Below are 18967 nucleotides of genomic sequence, written 5' to 3'. Positions count from 1 at the left end.
GATCTCAGGGAGCAGACAAACGGCTCAATGTAGATATCAAAAAGGAGAGGGGACAGGGGACATCCCTGCCTCGTTCCCCTCGAGATATCCAACCATTCAGTCAGACTACCATTGACTAAAACCTTGGCTCGAGGGCCCCTATGCAGTGTCTCAATCCCTCTAATGAATATGTCTGGAAATCCAAAGTTTACCATGGTTTTCCATAAAAAGAGCCAATTGACTTGGTCAAATGCTTTTGCAGCATCGATCGCCACAATAGTCAGCGGCAGTCCTTGCTCCACTGCCATATCTATTGCTCCTACAACTTGAAAAGTAAGTTCATTTAGTGGGCGCCCAGGTATAAACCCCCGTTGATCGGAGTGGATGATGGACTTAATTATTTTTGCCAATCTAGACGTAAGAATACCTGAATAGATTTTTGAATCCGAATTTAGAAGTGAGATGGGCCTATATGATTCTATGTTATTGGGGTTTTTATTAGGCTTTGCTATCAGGGTGATGGTGGCTTCTGACCATTAAACTGGGGTGTCCTCCCCTTCTATAAAGATTTTATTGAATAATAACAGTAATGGGGCTATGATTTCATCCACATTATCCTTATACAATTCGGTCGGCAGTCCATCTGGACCCGGAGCCTTGTTCCTAGCCATATTTTTTAGTTGGGCCCGTACCTCTCCCTCGGTAATCTCTGTAACTAAGTATTCTTTATCCGAGTCGCTCAACTGGGGTAACTCTCTCATGGGCCACCAACGTTCTAACTCATCCTCCCCAGGCTATTCTGCTCCCGGTATAGTTCTTCAATAAACCCTTTGGCCTCTATCCTGATGTCAGCGTCTTCTGTTAGGGGCAGACCTGAACCCCGCTGAATTAGTGTGCTTATACTGTTCCTACACCGCTCCGTTCTGGCTTTCCAGGCGAGGAGAGAGCCACACTTCTCCCCATACTCGAAGTTTCGGAGTTTACTCACTTCCCACCTGTCCTTATTTTTTTTGTCAGCGCGTGCCTTGAAGCCACTCTGTAGCTCAATCAGCTCTTTTTCGAGTAGTGGGATCTTACTCCTATCTTCCAATACCGCTAACTGTAGTTGTTGTTCTTTTGTTTTAATCATTTCAAGGTCAGATCTATCTTTTTCTTTCATAAGCTTTCTCTTTAAAGCCATATACGACCCAAGGACACCCCTCAAGTAGGCCTTAAGTGAGTCCCAAACCATTGGTTCCGGAGCTGTATGTGCATTGAATAAAAAAAACTCCAGCAGATTTCCCTTGATTTTACTTTTAATTTCATCATCTAAAAGGATTGTTCTATCCGGAGTCCATCTATATAGTGGGGGCGTGACCTTAAGATCAATTTTCAGTTCCACAACCGAATGATCAGACAAACCTACAGGAATATGAGAAACTGAAACGATATCTGACAAGAAAACTTGGTCTAAGAAAAAAAATTCGATTCTAGAGTATTGTTTATATTTCTTACTGTAAAAAGAGTATTCCCTGAGATTTCCTTGCTTAGTTCTCCAAGCCTCCCGAAGGTTGAAGTTTTTTATAATATTTTTCAGAGCCAGCAAGGATTTGTTAGGGGAATTATATTTTGCCTTAGAAGTACGGTCCAAAAGAGGGTCCAAAATAAGATTAAAGTCGCCTCCCAAAATGACTGGAGCTGTGTATTGTATCATATATTCTTCTATTTTTTTAAGAAACCTGGGATTATCTTCATTGGGACCGTAATATGCAGTACATAAAAAAGTAAGACTGCCAATAGAGAGGACTGCCACCAGCCATCGCCCCAATTGATCTGTTCCCCAGTTTTGTACCCTAATGCCCTTATTTGCCCGCACAATAATGGCTACTCCTCTCGTGGAACCTTTCTGTTTAGAGCACAGGATCTCCTGAACCCACCTAAGTCTAGAAAAAACTTGACCGCATGCTTCCGCTTCAAGATGGGTTTCTTGTAGGGAAAAAATGTGCTCGTTTGTCTTTTTAAGAAATTCACAAAATCTTTGCTGTTTCTTTCGATCCCCTATCCCATTTAAATTCCAAGATAATATCGTAGTACTAACTGCCATAGCGAAAACCAGTAATTATAGCTCGTTGAGATCTGCATTGATTTTTCAACCCATCAAAATAAGAACTTCTTGCATCTGAGGACATTTTTAAGTGTTTTACCCCCTCCCCCCCGTAACCACTCCCACCCCTCCCTCCAAGGAACCCTCCCTCCTCACTCTTATTCGGCGTATCCACGCCCTAGAGAGCCCCCCCACCTTTAAGACACCACATCTAGCTTAAAGCTTTATCTTTCCCATGCTTTGTGTATTAACCATTAACTATTATGTCCCCCAACAACCCGTGTGCAGTTTTTTTTCCTTTTTTTTTTATAGGTTTTTTTTTTTCAAAAGTTTTTTCCTTTCCCCTTTCCCTTTTTTTTTTTCTATTTCCCCCTGGTAGCAGGTATACCAATCAGCTCATCCCTGTTTTACTAATTACATACAATTAGTTATGCACAACTTATAACTATATGCCAAGGTTGATGCTGCTTGGCTATTTTCTCATTTTGTCTAGCAGTTCATCTACTTCCTCGGGGTAGTTACAGTTATGCATCTTATTGTTCCACATTATTTTTAATAGGGCAGGAAATTTCATTTGGACTTGAGCTCCCAAAGAACGGAGTTCAGGCATCCTGGAACCCAGCTCCCATTGCCTCTGAGCCGTTTTCCCCCTATGTCCGATCTAATTTGATAGGGATTGGCCGGATAGTGAAGAGAGGATCTTGCGAGACACCTGCTGAGGATTAGTTCTTTTACTGTGTATGTCTGAAAATATACCAAGATTTTTCGGGGGGCTTTGCTGTCCGGATGTAGCCTGAAGGGTTCTCTGTGTACACGCTGAATTTCAGCTTCTAGATCTATATCTGGTCGATCCTTTAATATATCTTCCCGTAGTAGCCTGCACATGAATCCCTTAATGTCTTCCACTTCAGCCCCCTCTGGAATCTTAAGTATTCTTAAGTTATTTCGACGACTCTGCATTTCCAACCTCTCCATGTCCATTGTGAGTTTATGGTTCTGCTCCTTTAGAGTATTAATATCTTTGGAATTCTCCTTTGATGTTTCCGAGAGCGAGGTAACTTTACTTTCTAGCACACAGGTTTGAGCTGCTAGTCCCTCCATTTTTGCCTCCAAATTATCAAATCTATCATATAGTCCTTTCTGATTGCTCTCGGAAGTTGCAAACTTGTCCATCAAGTCGTCCCTGAGAGATTGGAATAGACAACCAAGTCGGTCCCTCTCTTCTCCACTGACAGCTTCTTCAAATCTACCCCTGGTGTTTAGGATAGAATCGTGTGCAATACTATTTGCACTACAAAAGGAAAGGGGATTAGAAAGAGGTTTAAGTAGGGCTGTATGGGGAGTTTGAGAGGTACAAGGGCTCCCATTATCAGATAAAGTATGAACCATAGGGGATACTGGAGATGAAGCAGTGGCCAAATTTACTGCGTCTAATTTTGTACTTGGGAGGAGAGGCCCTTGCCTACTTAAAAGATCAGTGCTCGACACAGGATCATGCTCTAGGGGAGCGGATAAAGTATGTTTTAATCCTTCCATATGTGTAATCGGCTCCAGTACTGCATACCTATTTTCCAAAGGTTAAGTTGTCAGGATGGGGAGGGGAGGCTCGATATCAAGTTCGTTAGACCCTTCGCCTACCTCCACCACCTCATCTGAAACAGCAGGCTCTATATTGATGTCTGACGTTTCTCCTCCTACTCCCACAAATGATTTTTCGGAGGGGTCTTCCTTTGAGTTAACTGCCTGCTCCATAATCTTAAAGAAGCTTTTGAGTGAGGGGGTGCCTCTCTGAGCTAAAAGCTGTTTGTTGCACTTAACAGCCCCTCCTCTCTTGGCCCCCCCTTCTTCTTATGTTTGTGTGGGGATACCGGTGTTGGCCCCTCTCTCACCAGGGTTTCTCCTGAGTCCCAAAGCCCCTGCCTCCTAAGGTCCTGTTTAGACCTTAACTGATATCGATTTCTGGTGCCCACTGCTCCTCCACCAAACACTGCCCCCTTTAACTGTTTTAAACCTCCCTCTGTATTATCTAGAGGATTAACCACACTAATGTCTGTGTAGGCAGATCGGTTTTCAACTTCACTCACAACTTCTGCCTCCATGCAGGCACTCCCACTTAGAACCCCCTTACCAGCAGCCTCACGTTCCCTTAGGCTCGAAGAGGGGTAGCAGCCCCAGCAAACCGGACCTTACACTCGGAGGATAAGTGCTGCTCTTGAGCGCTGCCAATAATCTCGGCTGTAGAGTATCCGTGTGCTTTTGAGGCTGTCGGTCGGTGGACACACAGCAACCTTCGAGAGACTGCAGCGGCTCCTGATGCTTCTAGCACGGCTCAGCTCTCCTGCCTCCAGCCGAGCGCAGAGCCGAACGTCACATGAGACGCGAGGCCGCATCCCTCAGGTCCGGATCCGGATCCAAGGTCCTAGTGCCTGGAGCGTTTTGTTTCTTTTTTACTGGGAGACACAAAGGAGAACAAACTCAGTTTTCCGCGGGGTAAAGAGAAGACTGAGACATTATCTGTCCTCACCGCTCAAAACTGTGATAGTCAGCCGGTGAGATCCATCGTTATGTTGGTAGTTCCCGGCGAATTGTGGTGTCGTGGCGGGGGAGCTCTTCAGCAGCCGCTAGCCTGCCGCCGCCATGTTCCCTAAATATATAGCATACTTTTGAAGAATTAGCAGATGATGAAATGCTACTGATTCCATCCAATCCTTCAAGCAGCGTGTGATCCAAGGAGATAAACAGTCCAAAATGAGACACTAGAAAAATTCATCTATTTTCAAACAATTAAACTTGGCCTGTACAGGGATCAAACCTGTGACCTTGGCGGTATTAGTACCACGCTCTAACCATCTGAGCTAACAGGCCATTTTGCACAACTTCCTGGAGGTCCAGCATATGAAGAAGGGCAAATGATAGTTAACCCAGGAGATTTGGAAAGCTTAATTTTAGCAGTTTACCATGAAGTTATAGTTATATATCATCAACATGAAGAAACCAATATGACTTAAAAAAAACTTACAATACAAAAGAGATTTTCATACTTAGTGTTAGAACTTAGAACCATTAACGTTTTTTCCATGTGGTTAAGCAATAATTATATATTCATCACCTATATTGAATTGATTCATCTAATCATTTTATCAGCTTCTCCTCAAAGGAAATATAGAGATAAACATGATACAGTAGAAAATACATCTATTTTCAACATTAAAGGAGCATCAAGTATTGGCTTGGAGACTGATTGAAAGTATGTCCTTGGCGTTTTTAACTTCATGCTCTAACAGACTAAACTAATAGAGTCACTAAATATATAGCATACTATTGAAGATGAAGCAGATGATGAAGTCCTACTGATTGTTAATCCGGGATAGTTGGAAAGCTTATATTCAGCTGTTTACATTCATAGTATCTTTATATATTATCAACGAGATTACACAAAAATGATCTCAATAAATTGCAATAAATAAGAGATTTAGTTACTTGGCGTTAGAACTTAGAACCATTAATAGATATTCCAGGCGCTTTAAGAATAGTAATTAATTCTATAATTATATCAAATGTATTCATCCAATCCTTCAAGCAGCGTTTGATCCAAGGAGATAAACAGTCCAAAATGAGATACAAGAAAAATTCATCTTTTTTCAAAGAATTAAACTTGGCCTGTACAGTGATCGAACCTGTGACCTTGGCGTTATTAGCACCACGCTCTAACCAACGGAGCTAACAGGCCAAATTTCACATCTTCCGGAGGACCAGCACAGGAAGCAGTGCTAATGATAGTTCAACCGGGAGATATGGAAAGCTTAATTTCAGCTGTTTAATATGAATTAACTTTCATATTATCAACATGAAGGAACTAATATGACTTCAAAAAAATTGCAATACAAAAGAGATTTCCATACTTAGTGTTAGAATTTTGAACCAGCAACGTTTTTTCCACGTGGTTTAGCAATAAATAAATATTCATCACCTATATTCAATTGATTCATCTAATCATTCTATCAGCTTCTGCACAAAGGAAATATAGAGGTAAACATGATACAGAAGAAAATACATCTATTTTCAACATTAAAGGAGCATCACGTATTGGCTTGGAGACTGATTGAAATTATGTCCTTTGCGTTTTTAACTTCATGCTCTAACAGACTAAACTAATAGGCTCACTAAATATATAGAATACTCTTGAAGAATTAGCAGATGATGAAATGCTACTGATTCCATCCAATCCTTCAAGCAGCGTGTGATTCAAGGAGATAAACACTCCAAAATGAGACACAAGAAAAATTCATCTTTGTTCAAACAATTAAACTTGGCCTGTACAGGGATCGAACCTGTGACCTTGGCTTTATTAGCACCACGCTCTAACAGGCCATTTTGCACAGCTACCTGGATGTCCAGCAAATGAAGAAGGGCAAATGATAGTTAACCCAGGAGATTTGGAAAGCTTAATTTCAGCAGTTTACCATGAAGTTATTGTTATATATTATCAACATGAAGAAACTAATATGACTTAAAAAAAATTACAATACAACAGAGATTTTCATACTTAGTGTTAGAACTTAGAACCATTAACGTTTTTTCCATGTGGTTAAGCAATACATAAATATTCATCACCTATATTGAATTGATTCATCTAATCATTTTATCAGCTTCTCCTCAAAGGAAATATAGAGATAAAGATGATACAGTAGAAAATACATCTATTTTCAACATTAAAGGAGCATCAAGTATTGGCTTGGAGACTGATTGAAAGTATGTCCTTGGCGTTTTTAACTTCATGCTCTAACAGACTAAACTAATAGAGTCACTAAATATATAGCATACTATTGAAGATGAAGCAGATGATGAAGTCCTACTGATTGTTAATCCGGGATAGTTGGAAAGCTTATATTCAGCTGTTTACATTCATAGTATCTTTATATATTATCAACAAGACTAAACAAAAAAGATCTCAATAAATTGCAATAAATAAGAGATTTAGTTACTTGGCGTTAGAACTTAGAAATATTAATAGATATTCCAGGCGCTTTAAGAATAGTAATTAATTCTATAATTATATCAAATGTATTCATCCAATCCTTCAAGCAGCGTTTGATCCAAGGAGATAAACAGTCCAAATGAGACACAAGAAAAATTCATCTTTTTTCAAAGAATTAAACTTGGCCTGTACAGGGATCGAACCTGTGACCTTGGCGTATTTAGCACCACGCTCTAACTAACTGAGCTAACAGGCCAATTTGCACATCTTCTGGAGGACCAGCACAGGAAGCAGTGCTAATGATAGGTTATCCGGGAGATTTGGAAAGCTTAATTTCAGCTGTTTAATATGAATTAACTTTCATATTATCAACATGAAGAAACTAATATGACTTCAAAAAAATTGCAATACAAAAGAGATTTCCATACTTAGTGTTAGAATTTTGAACCAGTAACGTTTTTTCCGCGTGGTTTAGCAATAAATAAATATTCATCACCTATATTCAATTGATTCATCTAATCATTCTATCAGCTTCTGCGCAAAGGAAATATGGAGGTAAACATGATACAGAAGAAAATACATCTATTTTCAACATTAAAGGAGCATCAAGTATTGGCTTGGAGACTGATTGAAATGATGTCCTTTGCGTTTTTAACTTCATGCTCTAACAGACTAAACTAATAGGCTCACTAAATATATAGAATACTTTTGAAGAATTAGCAGATGATGAAATGCTACTGATTCCATCCAATCCTTCAAGCAGCGTGTGATTCAAGGAGATAAACAGTCCAAAATGAGACACAAGAAAAATTCATCTTTGTTCAAACAATTAAACTTGGCCTGTACAGGGATCGAACCTGTGACCTTGGCGTTATTAGCACCACGCTCTAACCATCTGAGCTAACAGGCCATTTTGCACATCAACCTGGAGGTCCAGCATATGAAGAAGGGTAAATGATAGTTATCCCAGGAGATTTGGAAAGCTTAATTTCAGCAGTTTACCATGAAGTTATTGTTATATATTATCAACATGAAGAAACTAATATGACTTAAAAAAATTACAATACAAAAGAGATGTTCATACTTAGTGTTAGAACTTAGAACCATTAACGTTTTTTCCATGTGGTTAAGCAATAAATAAATATTCATCACCTATATTGAATTGATTCATCTAATCATTTTATCAGCTTCTCCTCAAAGGAAATATAGAGATAAACATGATACAGTAGAAAATACATCTATTTTCAACATTAAAGGTGCATCAAGTATTGGCTTGGAGACTGATTGAAAGTATGTCCTTGGCATTTTTAACTTCATGCTCTAACAGACTAAACTAATAGTCTCACTAAATATATAGCATACTATTGAAGATGAAGCAGATGATGAAGTCCTACTGATTGTTAATCCGGGATAGTTGGAAAGCTTATATTCAGCTGTTTACATTCATAGTATCTTTATATATTATCAACAAGACTAAACAAAAATTATCTCAATAAATTGCAATAAATACGAGATTTAGTTACTTGGCTTTAGAACTTAGAACCATTAATAGATATTCCGGGCGCTTTAAGAATAGTAATTAATTCTATAATTATATCAAATGTATTCATCCAATCCTTCAAGCAGCGTTTGATCCAAGGAGATAAACAGTCCAAAATGAGACACAAGAAAAATTCATCTTTTTTCAAAGAATTAAACTTAGCCTGTACAGTGATCGAACCTGTGACCTTGGCGTTATTAGCACCACGCTCTAACCAACTGAGCTACCAGGCCAAATTTCACATCTTCTGGAGGACCGGCACAGGAAGCAGTGCTAATGATAGTTCAACCGGGAGATTTGGAAAGCTTAATTTCAGCTGTTTAATATGAATTAACTTTCATATTATCAACATGAAGAAACTAATATGACTTCCAAAAAATTGCAATACAAAAGAGATTTCCATACTTAGTGTTAGAATTTTTAACCAGTAAAGTTTTTTCCACGTGGTTTAGCAATAAATAAATATTCATCACCTATATTCAATTGATTCATCTAATCATTCTATCAGCTTCTGCGCAAAGGAAATATAGAGGTAAACAGGATACAGAAGAAAATACATCTATTTTCAACATTAAAGGAGCATCAAGTATTGGCTTGGCGACTGATTGGAATTTGTGTCCTTTGCGTTTTTAACTTCATGCTCTAACAGACTAAACTAATAGGCTCACTAAATATATAGAATACTTTTGAAGAATTAGCAGATGATGAAATGCTACTGATTCCATCCAATCCTTCAAGCAGCGTGTGATTCAAGGAGATAAACAGTCCAAAATGAGACACAAGAAAAATTCATCTTTGTTCAAACAATTAAACTTGGCCTGTACAGGGATCAAACCTGTGACCTTGGCGTTATTAGCACCACGCTCTAACCATCTGAGCTAACAGGCCATTTTGCACAACTACCTGGAGGTCCAGCAATTGAAGAAGGGCAAATGATAGTTAACCCAGGAAATTTGGAAAGCTTAATTTCAGCAGTTTACCATGAAGTTATTGTTATATATTATCAACATGAAGAAACTAATATGTCTTAAAAAAATTACAATACAAAAGAGATTTTCATACTTAGTGTTAGAACTTAGAACCATTAACGTTTTTTACATGTGGTTAAGCAATACATAAATATTCATCACCTATATTGAATTGATTCATCTAATCATTTTATCAGCTTCTCCTCAAAGGAAATATAGAGATAAACATGATACAGTAGAAAATACATCTATTTTCAACATTAAAGGAGCATCAAGTATTGGCTTGGAGACTGAGTGAAAGTATGTCCTTGGCGTTTTTAACTTCATGCTCTAACAGACTAAACTAATAGAGTCACTAAATATAAGGCATACTATTGAAGATGAAGCAGATGATGAAGTCCTACTGATTGTTAATCCGGGATAGTTGGAAAGCTTATATTCAGCTGTTTACATTCATAGTATCTTTATATATTATCAACAAGACTAAACAAAAAAGATCTCAATAAATTGCAATAAATAAGAGATTTAGTTACTTGGCGTTAGAACTTAGAACCATTAATAGATATTCCAGGCACTTTAAGAATAGTAATTAATTCTATAATTATATCAAATGTATTCATCCAATCCTTCAAGCAGCGTTTGATCCGGGGAGATAAACAGTCCAAAATGTGACACAAGAAAAATTCATCTTTTTTCAAAGAATTAAACTTGGCCTGTACAGGGATCGAACCTGTGACCTTGGCGTTTTTAGCACCACGCTCTAACTAACTGAGCTAACAGGCCAATTTGCACATCTTCTGGAGGACCAGCACAGGAAGCAGTGCTAATGATAGTTCAACCGGGAGATTTGGAAAGCTTAATTTCAGCTGTTTAATATGAATTAACTTTCATATTATCAACATGAAGAAACTAATATGACTTCAAAAAAATTGCAATACAAAAGAGATTTCCATACTTAGTGTTAGAATTTTGAACCAGTAACGTTTTTTCCGCGTGGTTTAGCAATAAATAAATATTCATCACCTATATTCAATTGATTCATCTAATCATTCTATCAGCTTCTGCGCAAAGGAAATATGGAGGTAAACATGATACAGAAGAAAATACATCTATTTTCAACATTAAAGGAGCATCAAGTATTGGCTTGGAGACTGATTGAAATGATGTCCTTTGCGTTTTTAACTTCATGCTCTAACAGACTAAACTAATAGGCTCACTAAATATATAGAATACTTTTGAAGAATTAGCAGATGATGAAAGCTACTGATTCCATCCAATCCTTCAAGCAGCGTGTGATTCAAGGAGATAAACAGTCCAAAATGAGACACAATAAAAATTCATCTTTGTTCAAACAATTAAACTTGGCCTGTACAGGGATCAAACCTGTGACCTCGGCGTTATTAGCACCACGCTCTAACCATCTGAGCTAACAGGCCATTTTGCACATCAACCTGGAAGTCCAGCATATGAAGAAGGGTAAATGATAGTTATCCCAGGAGATTTGGAAAGCTTAATTTCAGCAGTTTACCATGAAGTTATTGTTATATATTATCAACATGAAGAAACTAATATGACTTAAAAAAAAATTACAATACAAAAGAGATTTTCATACTTAGTGTTAGAACTTAGAACCATTAACGTTTTTTCCATGTGGTTAAGCAATAAATAAATATTCATCACCTATATTCAATTGATTCATCTAATCATTCTATCAGCTTCTGCACAAAGGAAATATAGAGGTAAACATGATACAGAAGAAAATACATCTATTTTCAACATTAAAGGAGCATCACGTATTGGCTTGGAGACTGATTGAAATTATGTCCTTTGCGTTTTTAACTTCATGCTCTAACAGACTAAACTAATAGGCTCACTAAATATATAGAATACTCTTGAAGAATTAGCAGATGATGAAATGCTACTGATTCCATCCAATCCTTCAAGCAGCGTGTGATTCAAGGAGATAAACACTCCAAAATGAGACACAAGAAAAATTCATCTTTGTTCAAACAATTAAACTTGGCCTGTACAGGGATCGAACCTGTGACCTTGGCTTTATTAGCACCACGCTCTAACAGGCCATTTTGCACAGCTACCTGGATGTCCAGCAAATGAAGAAGGGCAAATGATAGTTAACCCAGGAGATTTGGAAAGCTTAATTTCAGCAGTTTACCATGAAGTTATTGTTATATATTATCAACATGAAGAAACTAATATGACTTAAAAAAAATTACAATACAACAGAGATTTTCATACTTAGTGTTAGAACTTAGAACCATTAACGTTTTTTCCATGTGGTTAAGCAATACATAAATATTCATCACCTATATTGAATTGATTCATCTAATCATTTTATCAGCTTCTCCTCAAAGGAAATATAGAGATAAAGATGATACAGTAGAAAATACATCTATTTTCAACATTAAAGGAGCATCAAGTATTGGCTTGGAGACTGATTGAAAGTATGTCCTTGGCGTTTTTAACTTCATGCTCTAACAGACTAAACTAATAGAGTCACTAAATATATAGCATACTATTGAAGATGAAGCAGATGATGAAGTCCTACTGATTGTTAATCCGGGATAGTTGGAAAGCTTATATTCAGCTGTTTACATTCATAGTATCTTTATATATTATCAACAAGACTAAACAAAAAAGATCTCAATAAATTGCAATAAATAAGAGATTTAGTTACTTGGCGTTAGAACTTAGAAACATTAATAGATATTCCAGGCGCTTTAAGAATAGTAATTAATTCTATAATTATATCAAATGTATTCATCCAATCCTTCAAGCAGCGTTTGATCCAAGGAGATAAACAGTCCAAATGAGACACAAGAAAAATTCATCTTTTTTCAAAGAATTAAACTTGGCCTGTACAGGGATCGAACCTGTGACCTTGGCGTATTTAGCACCACGCTCTAACTAACTGAGCTAACAGGCCAATTTGTACATCTTCTGGAGGACCAGCACAGGAAGCAGTGCTAATGATAGGTTATCCGGGAGATTTGGAAAGCTTAATTTCAGCTGTTTAATATGAATTAACTTTCATATTATCAACATGAAGAAACTAATATGACTTCAAAAAAATTGCAATACAAAAGAGATTTCCATACTTAGTGTTAGAATTTTGAACCAGTAACGTTTTTTCCGCGTGGTTTAGCAATAAATAAATATTCATCACCTATATTCAATTGATTCATCTAATCATTCTATCAGCTTCTGCGCAAAGGAAATATGGAGGTAAACATGATACAGAAGAAAATACATCTATTTTCAACATTAAAGGAGCATCAAGTATTGGCTTGGAGACTGATTGAAATGATGTCCTTTGCGTTTTTAACTTCATGCTCTAACAGACTAAACTAATAGGCTCACTAAATATATAGAATACTTTTGAAGAATTAGCAGATGATGAAATGCTACTGATTCCATCCAATCCTTCAAGCAGCGTGTGATTCAAGGAGATAAACAGTCCAAAATGAGACACAAGAAAAATTCATCTTTGTTCAAACAATTAAACTTGGCCTGTACAGGGATCGAACCTGTGACCTTGGCGTTATTAGCACCACGCTCTAACCATCTGAGCTAACAGGCCATTTTGCACATCAACCTGGAGGTCCAGCATATGAAGAAGGGTAAATGATAGTTATCCCAGGAGATTTGGAAAGCTTAATTTCAGCAGTTTACCATGAAGTTATTGTTATATATTATCAACATGAAGAAACTAATATGACTTAAAAAAATTACAATACAAAAGAGATGTTCATACTTAGTGTTAGAACTTAGAACCATTAACGTTTTTTCCATGTGGTTAAGCAATAAATAAATATTCATCACCTATATTGAATTGATTCATCTAATCATTTTATCAGCTTCTCCTCAAAGGAAATATAGAGATAAACATGATACAGTAGAAAATACATCTATTTTCAACATTAAAGGTGCATCAAGTATTGGCTTGGAGACTGATTGAAAGTATGTCCTTGGCATTTTTAACTTCATGCTCTAACAGACTAAACTAATAGTCTCACTAAATATATAGCATACTATTGAAGATGAAGCAGATGATGAAGTCCTACTGATTGTTAATCCGGGATAGTTGGAAAGCTTATATTCAGCTGTTTACATTCATAGTATCTTTATATATTATCAACAAGACTAAACAAAAATTATCTCAATAAATTGCAATAAATACGAGATTTAGTTACTTGGCTTTAGAACTTAGAACCATTAGTAGATATTCCGGGCGCTTTAAGAATAGTAATTAATTCTATAATTATATCAAATGTATTCATCCAATCCTTCAAGCAGCGTTTGATCCAAGGAGATAAACAGTCCAAAATGAGACACAAGAAAAATTCATCTTTTTTCAAAGAATTAAACTTAGCCTGTACAGTGATCGAACCTGTGACCTTGGCGTTATTAGCACCACGCTCTAACCAACTGAGCTACCAGGCCAAATTTCACATCTTCTGGAGGACCGGCACAGGAAGCAGTGCTAATGATAGTTCAACCGGGAGATTTGGAAAGCTTAATTTCAGCTGTTTAATATGAATTAACTTTCATATTATCAACATGAAGAAACTAATATGACTTGCAAAAAATTGCAATACAAAAGAGATTTCCATACTTAGTGTTAGAATTTTTAACCAGTAAAGTTTTTTCCACGTGGTTTAGCAATAAATAAATATTCATCACCTATATTCAATTGATTCATCTAATCATTCTATCAGCTTCTGCGCAAAGGAAATATAGAGGTAAACAGGATACAGAAGAAAATACATCTATTTTCAACATTAAAGGAGCATCAAGTATTGGCTTGGCGACTGATTGGAATTATGTCCTTTGCGTTTTTAACTTCATGCTCTAACAGACTAAACTAATAGGCTCACTAAATATATAGAATACTTTTGAAGAATTAGCAGATGATGAAATGCTACTGATTCCATCCAATCCTTCAAGCAGCGTGTGATTCAAGGAGATAAACAGTCCAAAATGAGACACAAGAAAAATTCATCTTTGTTCAAACAATTAAACTTGGCCTGTACAGGGATCAAACCTGTGACCTTAGCGTTATTAGCACCACGCTCTAACCATCTGAGCTAACAGGCCATTTTGCACAACTATCTGGAGGTCCAGCAATTGAAGAAGGGCAAATGATAGTTAACCCAGGAAATTTGGAAAGCTTAATTTCAGCAGTTTACCATGAAGTTATTGTTATATATTATCAACATGAAGAAACTAATATGTCTTAAAAAAATTACAATACAAAAGAGATTTTCATACTTAGTGTTAGAACTTAGAACCATTAACGTTTTTTACATGTGGTTAAGCAATACATAAATATTCATCACCTATATTGAATTGATTCATCTAATCATTTTATCAGCTTCTCCTCAAAGGAAATATAGAGATAAACATGATACAGTAGAAAATACATCTATTTTCAACATTAAAGGAGCATCAAGTATTGGCTTGGAGACTGAGTGAAAGTATGTCCTTGGCGTTTTTAACTTCATGCTCTAACAGACTAAACTAATAGAGTCACTAAATATATAGCATACTATTGAAGATGAAGCAGATGATGAAGTCCTACTGATTGTTAATCCGGGATAGTTGGAAAGCTTATATTCAGCTGTTTACATTCATAGTATCTTTATATATTATCAACAAGACTAAACAAAAAAGATCTCAATAAATTGCAATAAATAAGAGATTTAGTTACTTGGCGTTAGAACTTAGAACCATTAATAGATATTCCAGGCACTTTAAGAATAGTAATTAATTCTATAATTATATCAAATGTATTCATCCAATCCTTCAAGCAGCGTTTGATCCGGGGAGATAAACAGTCCAAAATGTGACACAAGAAAAATTCATCTTTTTTCAAAGAATTAAACTTGGCCTGTACAGGGATCGAACCTGTGACCTTGGCGTTTTTAGCACCACGCTCTAACTAACTGAGCTAACAGGCCAATTTGCACATCTTCTGGAGGACCAGCACAGGAAGCAGTGCTAATGATAGTTCAACCGGGAGATTTGGAAAGCTTAATTTCAGCTGTTTAATATGAATTAACTTTCATATTATCAACATGAAGAAACTAATATGACTTCAAAAAAATTGCAATACAAAAGAGATTTCCATACTTAGTGTTAGAATTTTGAACCAGTAACGTTTTTTCCACGTGGTTTCGCAATAAATAAATATTCATCACCTATATTCATTTGATTCATCTAATCATTCTATCAGCTTCTGCGCAAAGGAAATATAGAGGTAAACATGATACAGAAGAAAATACATCTATTTTCAACATTAAAGGAGCATCAAGTATTGGCTTGGAGACTGATTGAAATTATGTCCTTTGCGTTTTTTACTTCATGCTCTAACAGACTAAACTAATAGGCTCACTAAATATATAGAATACTTTAGAAGAATTAGCAGATGATGAAAGCTACTGATTCCATCCAATCCTTCAAGCAGCGTGTGATTCAAGGAGATAAACAGTCCAAAATGAGACACAATAAAAATTCATCTTTGTTCAAACAATTAAACTTGGCCTGTACAGGGATCAAACCTGTGACCTCGGCGTTATTAGCACCACGCTCTAACCATCTGAGCTAACAGGCCATTTTGCACATCAACCTGGAAGTCCAGCATATGAAGAAGGGTAAATGATAGTTATCCCAGGAGATTTGGAAAGCTTAATTTCAGCAGTTTACCATGAAGTTATTGTTATATATTATCAACATGAAGAAACTAATATGACTTAAAAAAAAATTACAATACAAAAGAGATTTTCATACTTAGTGTTAGAACTTAGAACCATTAACGTTTTTTCCATGTGGTTAAGCAATAAATAAATATTCATCACCTATATTGAATTGATTCATCTAATCATTTTATCAGCTTCTCCTCAAAGGAAATATAGAGATAAACATGATACAGTAGAAAATACATCTATTTTCAACATTAAAGGTGCATCAAGTATTGGCTTGGAGACTGATTGAAAGTATGTCCTTGGCATTTTTAACTTCATGCTCTAACAGACTAAACTAATAGTCTCACTAAATATATAGCATACTATTGAAGATGAAGCAGATGATGAAGTCCTACTGATTGTTAATCCAGGATAGTTGGAAAGCTTATATTCAGCTGTTTACATTCATAGTATCTTTATATATTATCAACAAGACTAAACAAAAATTATCTCAATAAATTGCAATAAATACGAGATTTAGTTACTTGGCTTTAGAACTTAGAACCATTAATAGATATTCCGGGCGCTTTAAGAATAGTTATTAATTCTATAATTATATCAAATGTATTCATCCAATCCTTCAAGCAGCGTTTGATCCAAGGAGATAAACAGTCCAAAATGAGACACAAGAAAAATTCATCTTTTTTCAAAGAATTAAACTTGGCCTGTACAGTGATCGAACCTGTGACCTTGGCGTTATTAGCACCACGCTCTACCCAACTGAGTTAACAGGCCAAATTTCACATCTTCTGGAGGACCAGCACAGGAAGCACTGCTAATGATAGTTCAACCGGGAGATTTGGAAAGCTTAATTTCAGCTGTTTAATATGAATTAACTTTCATATTATCAACATGAAGAAACTAATATGACTTCAAAAAAATTGCAATACAAAAGAGATTTCCATACTTAGTGTTAGAATTTTTAACCAGTAAAGTTTTTTCCACGTGGTTTAGCAATAAATAAATATTCATCACCTATATTCAATTGATTCATCTAATCATTCTATCAGCTTCTGCGCAAAGGAAATATAGAGGTAAACAGGATACAGAAGAAAATACATCTATTTTCAACATTAAAGGAGCATCAAGTATTGGCTTGGCGACTGATTGGAATTATGTCCTTTGCGTTTTTAACTTCATGCTCTAACAGACTAAACTAATAGGCTCACTAAATATATAGAATACTTTTGAAGAATTAGCAGATGATGAAATGCTACTGATTCCATCCAATCCTTCAAGCAGCGTGTGATTCAAGGAGATAAACAGTCCAAAATGAGACACAAGAAAAATTCATCTTTGTTCAAACAATTAAACTTGGCCTGTACAGGGATCGAACCTGTGACCTTGGCGTTATTAGCACCCCGCTCTAACCATCTGAGCTAACAGGCCATTTTGCACAACTACCTGGAGGTCCAGCAAATGAAGAAGGGCAAATGATAGTTAACCCAGGAAATTTGGAAAGCTTAATTTCAGCAGTTTACCATGAAGTTATTGTTATATATTATCAACATGAAGAAACTAATATGTCTTAAAAAAATTACAATACAAAAGAGATTTTCATACTTAGTGTTAGAACTTAGAACCATTAACGTTTTTTACATGTGGTTAAGCAATACATAAATATTCATCACCTATATTGAATTGATTCATCTAATCATTTTATCAGCTTCTCCTCAAAGGAAATATAGAGATAAACATGATACAGTAGAAAATACAACTATTTTCAACATTAAAGGAGCATCAAGTATTGGCTTGGAGACTGAGTGAAAGTATGTCCTTGGCGTTTTTAACTTCATGCTCTAACAGACTAAACTAATAGAGTCACTAAATATATAGCATACTATTGAAGATGAAGCAGATGATGAAGTCCTACTGATTGTTAATCCGGGATAGTTGGAAAGCTTATATTCAGCTGTTTACATTCATAGTATCTTTATATATTATCAACAAGACTAAACAAAAAAGATCTCAATAAATTGCAATAAATAAGAGATTTAGTTACTTGGCGTTAGAACTTAGAACCATTAATAGATATTCCAGGCACTTTAAGAATAGTAATTAATTCTATAATTATATCAAATTTATTCATCCAATCCTTCAAGCAGCGTTTGATCCGGGGAGATAAACAGTCCAAAATGTGACACAAGAAAAATTCATCTTTTTTCAAAGAATTAAACTTGGCCTGTACAGGGATCGAACCTGTGACCTTGGCGTTTTTAGCACCACGCTCTAACTAACTGAGCTAACAGGCCAATTTGCACATCTTCTGGAGGACCAGCACAGGAAGCAGTGCTAATGATAGTTCAACCGGGAGATTTGGAAAGCTTAATTTCAGCTGTTTAATATGAATTAACTTTCATATTATCAACATGAAGAAACTAATATGACTTCAAAAAAATTGCAATACAAAAGAGATTTCCATACTTAGTGTTAGAATTTTGAACCAGTAACGTTTTTTCCACGTGGTTTAGCAATAAATAAATATTCATCACCTATATTCAATTGATTCATCTAATCATTCTATCAGCTTCTGCGCAAAGGAAATAGGGAGGTAAACATGATACAGAAGAAAATACATCTATTTTCAACATTAAAGGAGCATCAAGTATTGGCTTGGTGACTGATTGAAATTATGTCCTTTGCGTTTTTAACTTCATG

General features: G+C 36.1%; 7 non-coding genes across 7 annotated transcripts; all 7 read right to left on the bottom strand.

Annotated features, from left to right (window-relative positions):
• Positions 1 to 7222: 7222 nt before the first annotated feature.
• On the bottom strand, positions 7223 to 7296 carry TRNAF-AAA (transfer RNA phenylalanine (anticodon AAA)). Its single transcript has one exon. It is a non-coding gene; the product is annotated as a tRNA-Phe (tRNA).
• A 580-nt stretch (positions 7297 to 7876) lies between these two features.
• TRNAI-AAU (transfer RNA isoleucine (anticodon AAU)) lies at positions 7877 to 7950 on the bottom strand. Its single transcript has one exon. It is a non-coding gene; the product is annotated as a tRNA-Ile (tRNA).
• Positions 7951 to 10257: 2307 nt separating this feature from the next.
• TRNAF-AAA (transfer RNA phenylalanine (anticodon AAA)) lies at positions 10258 to 10331 on the bottom strand. Its single transcript has one exon. It is a non-coding gene; the product is annotated as a tRNA-Phe (tRNA).
• A 2087-nt stretch (positions 10332 to 12418) lies between these two features.
• TRNAF-AAA (transfer RNA phenylalanine (anticodon AAA)) lies at positions 12419 to 12492 on the bottom strand. Its single transcript has one exon. It is a non-coding gene; the product is annotated as a tRNA-Phe (tRNA).
• A 580-nt stretch (positions 12493 to 13072) lies between these two features.
• On the bottom strand, positions 13073 to 13146 carry TRNAI-AAU (transfer RNA isoleucine (anticodon AAU)). The gene has a single exon. It is a non-coding gene; the product is annotated as a tRNA-Ile (tRNA).
• A 2306-nt stretch (positions 13147 to 15452) lies between these two features.
• On the bottom strand, positions 15453 to 15526 carry TRNAF-AAA (transfer RNA phenylalanine (anticodon AAA)). The gene has a single exon. It is a non-coding gene; the product is annotated as a tRNA-Phe (tRNA).
• A 2961-nt stretch (positions 15527 to 18487) lies between these two features.
• Positions 18488 to 18561, bottom strand: TRNAF-AAA (transfer RNA phenylalanine (anticodon AAA)). Its single transcript has one exon. It is a non-coding gene; the product is annotated as a tRNA-Phe (tRNA).
• Between the last annotated feature and the right edge of the window lie 406 nt (positions 18562 to 18967).

This window comes from Lissotriton helveticus, chromosome 4_1 (genome assembly GCF_964261635.1).
Source record: "Lissotriton helveticus chromosome 4_1, aLisHel1.1, whole genome shotgun sequence".
NCBI classification, from domain to species: Eukaryota; Metazoa; Chordata; class Amphibia; order Caudata; family Salamandridae; genus Lissotriton; species Lissotriton helveticus.
This window is presented reverse-complemented; position numbering and strand designations above follow the sequence as displayed.